General features: G+C 42.4%; 1 pseudogene; it reads right to left on the reverse strand.

The window, feature by feature from the left end:
• Positions 1-5,123: 5,123 nt before the first annotated feature.
• Positions 5,124-10,944, reverse strand: LOC136458299 (probable E3 ubiquitin-protein ligase LOG2; annotated as a pseudogene).
• Between the last annotated feature and the right edge of the window lie 1,885 nt (positions 10,945-12,829).

A 12,829-nucleotide genomic window follows, 5' to 3' on the forward strand; every position in this document is an offset into this window, starting at 1 on the left:
ATGCTATCCAACCAAAACGGACGGCCTAGACCAAGACACTTCGAAACTTTTTTTTATTACAATGTTGGATTTTATCGAGATGGCACAAGGAGCGTGTAGGGAATCAAATCCCCATAGCCACCGTACATACGATTAAATTTCAGACTTGCTACCACTGCCAAACAGCTCCGTGAGTTTGGGATAAAAACGGTCGGAAAACTCCTCAACCGTTTTCTACTTTTACATTTGAATACGAAAACCAAAGTGAAAACGGTAAATCCAAACACTAAAACGAACATGAACTTACGGAATATCGAGATTTCGAAAACAAACTAATTCGAGCATAATTATGTTGAACACGGTCGATATACAAAAAATCAATACAAAATATGGAATACCGACCCGTAAGACCAAGTCCATAACAATTAACAAATGCATGCCCAGGGACAACAATTACCAAGTGCATTATCAAGTTCAAGTGCATATAATAATTAATGACCCTTAATCTTAAATATTAACGCAATAGCCGACACCAAATACAAGTCTAGAACAAGCAATTAACACTATTACACTAACAACTAGCAGAACATCTGATATGCACCCGCTAGGGTTGAATCCCGATCTTTCGATGAGAGAAGGTGGATAACTCGATTTGGGGATGAAGATGACGTTCACGGCTCGACTACAACCATCCAAGGATGCTGCGCCTTAGCAACCGATACACCACCTCCAACGGCCGTCGCGATCTTGTGGAGCACGATCAACCAAACCACTAGGGTAATTCCTGCAAGCAATCAAGGAACAAGCAAGAACAAGTAGAACAAGCAACTCAATTGCAAGTATGGAGGTGAAAAAAAACCAATCTGAAATCACAAAGTTGGGGTTCTGAATCGAGTAGAACAGATGGTCTAGTCGACACACGCGTCTACAAGGAAGTAGCAATGGCTAAACTTGATCTAAACAAAACCCAATCTGTTTGTGGCGGCTCTAATCCTTATTAATACCTAGGGGAACGACTAGGGGGATGTTGGGGTCGTTCTCCAACCCTAGGACGCGTCCCTAATGGACCCAACTTGATACATGGACCATCGGCCCAAAATAGGGTGATGCAGCACCAAAGGCAGAAAAGGTCCCAGCATTGAAACGATGACTGCAGAAGCATCGGATAAGATATAGCCATGAGTCCAGATCCGTTGGAAAATAGACTTGATAAGCTTTCCAAAAAGTGCTAGAACGTCCCAATCGGAGTCCATATGAAGTTGTGGTGACCGTCGCAATTTGGGACTATTTTGCAGTCCGAATTCAACTTTCAAAACGTGTTGGACTTGGACTCTTTCTGTCCTTGGAACCAAAGTGACGTGGTGGCCTAGCGGAGGACGTTAGGAATACTTGGATTTGGTCCCCAATCAACTTCATTAACCTTCCATGCTTTCCATATGCAATCAAACCTTCCCTTGATCCATGTAAGTAATTCTAAAAATGAGAATGAACACACATCATGGTGCAGCATCAATTCATCAAATGCATCAATGATAAGCCTCATATAGAATGGTTGCACCTTTGGTATAGAAGTGGTTGGCATGGTCATATTTGAGCCAATGATGTCCTCATCAACATCTACAGTTCATCAACATCATCTATGATGTTAGGATCACTTTTCATGTCTTTTGCTTCGTCATTGTCCTCCTCGAAGTCCTCTTGGTCTTGGTTTTGCCCTTGCCCTTCGTTCTAGGAGCAGAACCACCTTCTCCAGTGGGCGCCATCTAAGGGCAGGGTGGCGATGCAGCGGTGTGGCCGGTGGACGCGGCACTGGCTTGTGGCTGGAACAATGGGTGACGGCCGCGTGGCTCTGGCGGAGTGGGGAGTGGGGACGCGGGCGGCCGGCGGGGTCGGACTGGAGACGCGGCCGTCGCAGGGTCAGAGGCGTGGTTGCGTGGATACGAGAGGGATTAGGGAGCAGAGCGCCGCTAGAGACAGAACCAAGGAGGCAAGGAGGAGACGGGAGTGGAAAGTAGGGTTTTTCATTGGGCTGGGCTACAGATTGGGTTGTGTAAGTCGAGAAGAAGGGAAGCGGAGAAGATTGCTGCTGGCTTGCTGCCATTTAGACGTTGAGTACCACCTCGCGAGGTGAAGCATGATGAGGCTGGGCGCCGCCTATATGAAGGGTATCGGGCCACCGGTAGAAAAGCACGCAGCCTGTGTGTAGTGGGCCAATTTGGTTTGAACTGAATTTAAAAACAGGATATTCCAAATTAAATGTAGAAAAGTAGAAAGCGGTCGAAAAATGTCTAAACTGTTTTTGTTTCGATTTTGAATTTGGTGTTCCAAATTTTGAACAGAATTCGAATTTGTTTGAAAATACGAATTTGATCGGGTCAAATATAGAAAACGATGCGGTTTGATTCGGGATATTTTCGTTCCGTTTTCATCCCTATCCGTGAGTGCAGTGCGAGCCTATTCCCCCACGTGTCATCCTACTTCTAGACATTGCAACGGAAAACAGCTGCTGAAGAATTGGATTTGTGGTCCAAGATGAAGAAGAGTTTCTGGACTCTGATTTTAGGCTAGTCTTATTGGAGGAGGTTTCGGACACGTTTGGTTATTAGGCAAGTTTTGCCTGCCAAGGCCAGCGAGCCAAATCCGTCCTTTCAGCATGGCAAGGAAATCTGATAGGAGATATTGTTGCTTGCACGAAAACCGAAATACTAGCTAGCAAGCCAATCAAACTCATTCACTAACCTACCATCCTCACTCGACAAGGCTGGATGAGCCTGGGCAAAAGAACCAAACGCGTCCAAATTTGTGTCCCAACTTACAAGACTTATATGTATTGAAAACAGTGTAATAAACTGTTTCGTTCCCATGGAACACATTTTACTTTTATGAAACTTTCTCTTCATTAATTTATGTCATGTTAATATATTTGCTAAGTTCATAGCTTGCTTAATGTTCATGAAACTCTCATAAAACCCTAATAAGATTGGTCTTAGAGTGGGCTAGGAACCGTAACCTCAAAGTTGGGAGATGCAAACCCAAAGTCCTTCCACTTGAAGGTCAATTTCAGACATGAAAAAAATTCATCAAAAAGCTACATAAAATGCAAGGCTGACAGTCTCTCAGGAGGAAAAAATGGTGGTGGTGCAGACCCAGTTTTCTCAAATGCTTGTCACTCCAGAACAAAGAGACCTCAATTTTGATTGGGCTACCCTACACGTCTCATCTATCGACGTCTCCGTTTTAGATGTCGAGATTAAAAGTGGAGAATGTCTTGCATGCTTTGAAGCAAATGCCAAAAGATAAAGCCTCTCACTCGGATAGTTTCACTATAAACTTTTACCAAAGTGGTGGCCTATTATTAAAACAGGGGTTACGAGAGTCTTACATACTTTTCACCCTTAGGGACACGACAACATAGAGTTTCTTAACACATCTAGCATCGTCTTGGTACAAAAAAAGGATGGTTGTGAGGGCATCTCTGACTTTAGTCCTATCAGCCTCACCTATGGAGTGGCAAAACTTATAACAGGTTTTGGCCCTTCATTTGCAACCTTTCATGAATGTTCTAATTTCAAACAGCCAAAACGTCTTCATCAAAACTAAACCCTCTATGACACTATGCTAGAAACCTCGCGAGGCGTTCCTACATGTCTAGAACACCTGCTTTGTTCCTCAAGCTAGATAAAGCCAAAACTTTCGATTTAGGTGCAGTACAATTACATAATTGATATGTTACAACAACAGCATTTTCTTTTGAGCAGTGCTTCCTTTCTAGATGGTGTGGTTGGATCACGGTCCTACTATACATTGTTTCATCCAAGACTCTTCTTAAATTTGTGTCCGGAAAGGACATACAACACGATCGAGGTCTTTGACGGGGCGACCCCCCTTCCCCACACCTTTTCATCTTTATTGTTGACCCAACGCAAAATTTAATTGATCATCAAGCGACTCACAAGGGCCTTATCTCCAAGTTGCGTGGTAAAATGGTGTGCTTGCACTTGTCCCTTTAGCGGATGACGCGGGTATTTGTCTGACGTCTAGTGCACGAGATGTTAAAGCCATATCAGATATCTAAAATTTTCAAACGTATCACAGTATTATATACGGACACTGCAAAGAGCTTGGTGACAGCCATCCAATGCCAACGGATATACCTCTAGACTATCCTACATAGCTTCGACGCTACACATGTCGCCTTTAGGACACCCAATCACTACAGCCAGTAGAAAAACATTGATCAGATCCTCACTTATACATGGAGAACTGCAGAACAGTCTAAGAAAGGTGGACACACGTCGGATCCACGCTAAAATATGCCACTTAAAAGTCTGAGACGGTCCTTAATCATCCTCATTTCTTGGGAATTGTGGGAAGAACAGAAACAAGAATTTTCATAAAGAGAAGTGGTTCGGCAATTGAGCTAGTTGCGAAGATCAAGGATGAAGTGAGATGTTGGATTCAAGCAAAAACAAGAGTGTTGGAGCACTACCTTATTTGGCCTAGAAACCCACTGAATAGGCACTATTGTATAGCTCTTCTGTTTTTCTTTCAGCTCTGTTTTGTTGGCCTAGGCCTTTATCTCTTCTATATTAATTAATACATATCTAGCATGTCTCATGCTAGTTTTACGTTAGGAAAACTCATCTCCCTCTCATTTCTATGCCTTGTCACCATTTCTATTGACGTGTCACAAACGTATGCATTTTTAATGGATGGCTACATTGCCTGACTGATAAGGGAGGCCTCTTTTTTTTTGATAAATATTGATAGCTTGTATAAACATATGTTTCCAGTCCATCTCCGATCTTGTTTGATTCATCTCATTTTGTATGGTTCAGTTTGTTTGATTCATCTCACTTTGTATGGTTCAGTTGTTGATCATTCCAAGGTTGATCGATGTGTGCAACGCACATTTTGTGAACCTAGCAAAATTCACCAACTTCCTACAAAAATTCACATGAATTACGTGAAACTCAATGAATTTTGCTGGCTAGCTCGCTTACAATGACCTAAGTCAGCTGTTAACAAAAATTATGCTTGACAGAGTTGCTTCTGAGTTCGAGTTACATTTTCCCCACCGAGACCACAAAACATCCATCATCAGAACCGAGGACATGTTGAAACAGGCTCATTATACACAGCACTTGGAACAATCTGAGTAACGAATTAAAGCATACATCTTTGCTATGTCAATCCTGGAAGACACCTGTAGTGGCGATCCAGACCAAATGTCTTTCAATCAAAAGTGACGCTGAAAGCACAACATTATAGAGATAACTCTTAAATCCTTCATGCTCATCGTATTCCACAAGGTAGTTTAATTCCCGAGTAGTATATATATACAGGTGAATTGCTAGCTATTAAACAGAGACTCTCTTCATGGTATCTTCACTACTGAGCTCATTTTGATTAACAGATTGTGTATCAACCTCGATCTCAAGAAGGCCCCAACAGGTTGCCTGCATATGGGACATTTGTTGCTCTGCAGTCTTAGAAGTTGAGCACACTCCCGGCAGAGACACTGGAAAAAGCACAAAACATCATTATTCACTTATTCTCTTGAATATTAGAGTTGAGGCCCAGCAGTTAGGCTAGTTTCACGTTTGAAAGCCTTTTATCAATTTCACTGACTACAAAATGAGTTACTTTTGCACAACATCCTACAGCAGAAAAGTAAAACTAGTATTGTATCTAGAGAAGAATGAAATACAACAACAACAAAGCCTTTAAGTCCCAAACAAGTTAGGGTAGGCTAGAGTTGAAACCCAGCAGAAGCAATCAAAGTTCAGGCACGTGAATAGCTGTTTTCCAAGCACTCCAATCTAAGGCTAAGTCTTTGGGTATATTCCATCCTTTTAAGTATTCTTTTATTACCTCTACCCAAGTCAACTTCGGTCTTCCTCTGCCTCTCTTCACGTTACTATCCTGGCTTAGGATTCCACTACGCACCGGTGTCTCTGGAGGTCTCCGTTGGACATGTCCAAACCATCTTAACCGATGTTGGACAAGTTTTTTTTTTCAATTGGTGCTACCCCTAATCTATCACGTATATCATCGTTCCGAACTCGATCCCTTCTTGTATGACCACAAATCCAACGCAGCATACGTATTTCCGCGACACTTATCTGTTGAATATGTCGTCTTTTCATAGGCCAACATTCTACACCATACAACATACCATGTTTAATCGCCGTCCTATAAAACTTGCCTTTCAGCTTCTGTGGCACCCTTTTATCACGTAGGACACCAGATGCTTGGCGCCACTTTATCCACCCTACTTTGATTCTATGGCTAACATCTTCATCAGTATCTCCGTCTCTTTGTAGCATTGATCCTAAATATTGAAATGTATCATTTCTAGGCATTACTTGACTTTCCAAACTAATATCTTCCTCCTCCCGAGTAGTGCTGAAGTCACATCTTATATACTCAGTTTTAGTTCTACTGAGTCTAAAACCTTTGGACTCCAAAGTCTCCCGCCATAACTCCAGTTTCTGATTCACTCCTGTACGGCTTTCATCAACTAGCACTACATCGTTCGCAAAAAGCATACACTAAGGGATGTCCCATTGTATGTCCCTTGTGACCTCATCCATCACTAAGGCAAACAGATAAGGCTCAAAGCTGACCCTTGATGTAGTCCTATCCTAATCGGAAAGTCATCCGTGTCTCCATCACTTGTTCGAACACTAGTCACAACATTGTTGTACATGTCCTTAATGAGCCCGACGTACTTCGTTGGGACTTTAAGTTTGTCCAAAACCCACCACATAACATTTCTTGGTATTTTATCATAAGTCTTCTCCAAGTCAATAAAAACTATGTGTAGGTCCTTCTTCTTCTTCCTATACCGCTCCGTAACTTGTCTTATTAAGAAAATGGCTTCCATGGTTAGTCTTTTGGGCATGAAACCAAATTGGTTCATAGAGACCCGTATTATTGCTCTCAAGTGATGCTCGATAACTCTCTTCCATAGCTTCATAGTATGGCTCATCAACTTAATTCCCCGATAATTAGTACAACTTTGAATATCATCTTTATTCTTATAGATCGGTACCAATATACTTCTCCTCCATTCGTCAGACATCTTGTTCTATCGAAAAATATGGTTGAACAGCTTGGTTTGCCATACTATAGCTACATCCTCGAGGCATCTCCACACCTCGATTGAGATACCATCCGGTTCCATCGCCATAACCTTCTTTCATCCTTTTCAATGTATCTCTGACCTCAGATTCTTGGATTCTCTGCACAAAGCGCCTATTGGTGTCATCAAAAGAGTCATCCAACTGAAAGGTTGTATCCGTATTCTCACTATTGAACAATTTATCAAAATACTCTTACCATCGATGACGGATCTCATCCTCCTTCACCAGAAATACTTCCTTTCATCCTTAATGCACTTAACTTGGTTGAAGTCCCTTGTCTTTCTCTCATGAATCCTAGTCATCCTATAAATGTCCTGCTCTCATTCCTTCGTACTCAAATATTGGTAAAGATCATACGCTCTACCCTTTGCCACACTTACAGCTCACTTTGCAGTCTTCTTTGCCACCTTGTACTTCTCTATGTTGTCCACACTCCTGTCATGGTACAAGCGTCTATAGCATTTTTTCTTCTCTTTAATAGCCCTTTGGACTTCCTCGTTTCACCACCAAGTATCTTTAGCCTCGCCTCCACTTCCTTTGGTTACTCCACACACCTCTGAGGCCACCTTCCGAATGTTGGTTGCCATCTTCTCCCACATGTTGTTTATGTTCTCTTCTTCCTTCCAAGAGCCCTCTTTGATAACCCTTTCCCTGAATACCTCTGACGTCTCCCCTTTCAATTTTCACCACTTTGTTCTTTCAATCTTAGCCTATTTAAAGGCTTTGTTGTTGTTGTTCTTTCAATCTTAGCCTATTTATCCTACGGGCACGCACCTGAAAACAAAAGTCTACCACCAAAAGCTTATGTTGAGAAACAACACACTCCCCTAATATCACCTTGCAACCCAAGCATGCTCGTTTGTCCTTTCTTCTTGCGAGGACAAAGTCAATCTGGCAAGAGTGGTGTCCACTACTGAAGGTCACTAGATGAGATTCCCTCTTTCTAAAGAAAGTGTTGGCTATCATCAGGTCAAAAGCTACCGCGAAGTCCAGAACTTCCTCCCCTCATGATTCCTACTAGAGAAGAATGAAATAATTGTAAAAAATGTAGCCCATATCATATTACAAGTCACATTTGACCTCACTTTTTGCTTCAATGAGAGAACATAAATAATCTTTCCTCATAACCAAAAAAAGTCATGAAATTTGGAAGATGGCATAACAGGTTTACAGGGTTTAGCTGTGATTTTACAACACACATGGGAACAGTAAAATGAGGTGCGCTAGTCCTTCCTCCCAATAATTACATTCTTTTACTCGTATAGTCCAGGTTTCAGTGGGGCAAGAGGGAGTGGTAACCTTTTCATTTAAAATCAGTTTTGTAGGCCTAACTCCCAAGTATTATGAATTGATCTTGATTCATATAGAGGATACTCAGTATGATAGAATAGCTTACCATATGCCTGCAAGGAAGAACAGTTGTATCTTCTTGGTTCTGAGAGGCAAATCACACATTCTTTCCCAGATTCATCCTCATGATTGTTCCCATCAGCTGTGTTGCCAATACCATATATCTCCTGCAAAACATATCTAGTACCATTGACCCACAAGATCTGCTGCATAATACGAACACCATATTCAGCATTGTCTTTCCTCACAAGCACAGCAAATTTAACCAGGCAATTTGATGCCTCATGCTCAAGTGCCCCTTCCGCTTCTAATTCTTGGTTGTTTGGCACAGCCACGTCCACTTTGAATGCAACAGGGAACACACCACCTTCACCAATCTTTGTCAGCTCAGATTCCTCAAACTGAGAGACATCGATTCCGGTTCCATATGGTTGCTTGAACTCCTGATTATGACCTTTGTTGAAATCTGCTGTCACAGGTTTGAGTAAGTTTTCCTTTGCAGCCTTCAAGATAAGCTCTTCATCTTCTTGTGCAAAGTAGTAAACAGTTATGCTGTTTGCAAGATGAATATCATGTCAGTCTTGTAGTTACAACAGCATGCCAATATGACAGAAAATTATAAAGCCACGAGTGAAAGTTGAGAACATAATAATACAGAAACTAGGGGTAAACACGACTAAGCACTCTGAAAGGATATGAAGAAATGTAGTAGTAACAAAGTGTAACCTAAAAAAGAAAACAAGAAAACCAGGCAGGAATCCAACACAGGAAGAATAGAACTGTATGATTTGGGAAGGTAACAAAAACTACAGACGCAAGTTCCACCTACAAGTGCATGGCCAACATACTATGCTCAGTTGAGCCTAAGACTGTCCACAACGTGAGTTATTTACGATGCTTGAAACCCAATTTTGCCTTTTAGCCTCAATGCAACTCACTGTGGTATGCGATGCTGAAAAAATGATTCCAGACATCGATGCATCTACTTTACTCGATGCTTGAAGATTGAAATGGCTCATAGGCCCACATGACAGCAGATGTGGAAGGACTTGCCAGACACAAGGCTCGTACATTTTCTGCTTGTTTGTTTGTAACAAATGGGGTCCACATTGATGCTTACACGTTGTAGGTAGAGCTGAAATGGAGCATCGGTGATTCAATGTTGTTTCGAGCATCGAACATGCCGTGGACAGTCTAACACATCGTGAGTTCCGCCTCAATACCCAGTGCAGATAACTAAGTTCGAAATATATAATAATAAAACTCTCGTGACCACGTTGTTAAAGAGACAGTCTTTCTTTGGTTTGGCCCACCGATTTACAATTGTTCTCTTGTTACTTTGTTCAACTTCCATTTTTTTTCTCACTCAACACCAAGCTGCTATGGACCCAACATGCTGCAAATTAATTAAATTTATGCAAGAAAGAACAAGTGAAAATTGAATCATTTAGAGAAGTAAGAGCATCTCCAAGAGTATCCTATTCCAAGAGTTTCTAATAATCCACTCCTAAAAATAGAAGACAATTTTACATCAAGATTCCTATACTATTTCTAAATTATCGTAACCACTTTTATATATTTTTTTTCTCTTTCGTACATTTGCATCAGAACCCTTTTCTACTCTTTATTCTTTCCCACACCCTTACAACCGAAAGTAGTATCCGCGCGACCTCTACTACGCGCAAAGTTACGCGCAACGGGGGAGGATTTCCCAAGTGCGTAAATTTTAGGAGTAATGGATTAGAAGTTGTTGGAGAGGGGTTTTTTTCTCGTCTTGCTAAAAAATATGGATTGAGAAGGGAAATATGGTACTCTTGGAGATGCTCTAACCGCATTCTTTTAATCAATCGAGATGGACGATTCGTTCAATCAAACAGGAGCACATGACCGAATGAGCCATGTCTCTAATAACATTTTATTGCGGCCATCTACTCTGCAGAAATTCAGCACGGTAATAGTATAGTAATATCTACTCTGCAGAAATTCAGCACGGTAATAGTATAGTAATCTCGAGATAAGGATCCCAATACACGGCCATGTCAAATACATTTCCACAATTTGAAGTAAGAAATCAAGATTCCAAGAAGTAGTCTAGTAGAGACGGAGGGAGGAAGGGGAAAAAGCAGCGAACCATCCAGGGGCGTCCGCGTCGAGGAGAAGGCGAGGAGGAGGCCACGGTCGTCATCATCGTGTTCTAGCGCAGGGAGTCCCCCTTGATGTTGACGCCGGCGTGCACCGCTACGGCCCTGTGCCGCTCCACCTGCGCTGGCACCCCTAGAGGCGGCGGCATAGCGGCGCCCGGGGCCATCCGTGTAGCGGTGGTAGTACGTGGGGCGCACCCCTTGTAGATGGGCCTGGAGACCAGGCGGCATTGGCGTTGGCGGTGGCGGTGGACGAGAAGCGCCGCTTCTGCTCCCGAGGTTGCCCATCGTCAGTGCGTCCTCCTGCTGTGGTTTTCTTGTTTAGGTTTCCCTGCTAGTGCCTCGGGTCTCTCCTGTTGGAGTTCGACTTGGACTCAATTTCAAACCTTTTTTAATACTCTTTCGTTTCAAATTATAGATCGTTTTGACTTTTTGATCGATTCGTTTTGCTTTGTACCTAGATATATTAGTATGTTTAGATATATAGAAAAAATAAATGTATCAAAAAATATCAAAACGATTTATAATTTAGAACAGACGGAGTAACACAGATCTTAATTTGATTCTATTAGAAAAAATCTAAATAACCTAACTATGAGCATCTTAAGAGTCTTTTTTTATATCTATATCTATATCTATATGTATATCTGTATCTATATCTTCTATATCTATATATACTTAAATATAAAGGAGCAAAATTTTTGATCATTTTTTATCCATCCATTTTTTTCATCTACCTCCCCCTAACTAGCGCAGTCGATAGTTTTCTTCCGTCTATACTTATATGACCGTGCGCATACAAGTTACAATAGCTTTTATGTAGCGCGACGGTGAGTCTAATTCCAAAACGTATTCTTAAGGTAGCCTAGATACCTATGAATCCTAATAATCCAAATATATCTTAATATATCAATAGGAATTTTAAACCAAATAGAAATGATAAGAGTAGGAACCTATTTCTAATATTAAACCACAACGAGTAGATTTTTTTTTCTTGAAATCTGGAGACCCTGTGCGTCAGGAAGAAGGGCTCCTGGTCGGTCATACATTTTTTTAATTTCTGAGCCTGAGTCCTTATCGGTCACCTATGTTTTCCGATTTCCTTTTCCTGTTCGGTCGGATTTTTTTCGATTGCTTTCTCTCTTTTCTCCGGTTCTAGTTACGTTTAATTATATTTTATTTTTCCATTCCGTTTTCTTTATTTTTCACATCACTTCAACTAAGGGTCACGTGTTTCCATTCTATTATTTTTACTTTTCATGTTCAACTAAATGTTAGTGTGAAAATATAAATAAATATATAAATAATAAAATAAAAATAAAGAATAAAAAGTGTTGGGGAGGCCTCCCAGCACCGCTCCTCCCCCGGCGCTCGCCCTATTTCTGGCTAGGCTAAGCTACCTCGCTACGGATTCTAACCCTCACGGCGAGGGTCTCCTGTATGCCATATTTATCCGTGTGTTCAGGTGTCGCGCACGAAGGCCCGCCTCACCGGAGGAGTGCGGAGAAAGGATAGCAGGTCGATGACTCGGCTGACCCTCGGCTGGAACGCACGAAGGTTTGGTGCCTACCGCGGGGGAAACCGTCTTGGCGGCGGCGGCGGTTCCGTCAAGGTGGTTGCAGGATGTGGGGGTATTAACCCCTATACCCTTACGGCAAGCTTGGGCTGGCCCGATGAGTTCGGTCACCGAAAGGCGACGTGCGGCCCAGTTAACCTGATCGGAGTCCCGCACAAGGAATTAAGACGGATTTGGACCAAGCAGGATCCTGGTCGGTTAGAATAGGAACCTTATCCTGGCATCCCAGAAATGGCCCCCCCCCCCCCCCCCACATATGGCAATTGTAACTGACTAGGATTAGTTTCCAGATCTGTAACCCTGCCCCCGGACTATATAAGGCGGGCAGGGGACCCCTCTAAAAAACATCTCTCATTGACATACAGCAATACAAATCAGACGCAGGACGTAGGTATTACGCCTTCTTGGCGGCCGAACCTGGATAAAACCTCGTGTCTGTCTTGCGTCACCGTCTTGTTTGGGGCTTGCGCATCTGTCTGCCGATAATCTACTACCTTGGGCATACCCCTAGGTAGACTGCCGACCATATTTCGTCGACAGTGGCGCGCCAGGGGGGGTGTGCGTACTCTGCTCTCCAAGCAAACAAGATGGTCATCATCTCCGGCTCCATGGCTACGCCCAACGGCCTCACGTTC

This window comes from Miscanthus floridulus, chromosome 6, assembly GCF_019320115.1.
Source record: "Miscanthus floridulus cultivar M001 chromosome 6, ASM1932011v1, whole genome shotgun sequence".
NCBI lineage: Eukaryota > Viridiplantae > Streptophyta > Magnoliopsida > Poales > Poaceae > Miscanthus > Miscanthus floridulus.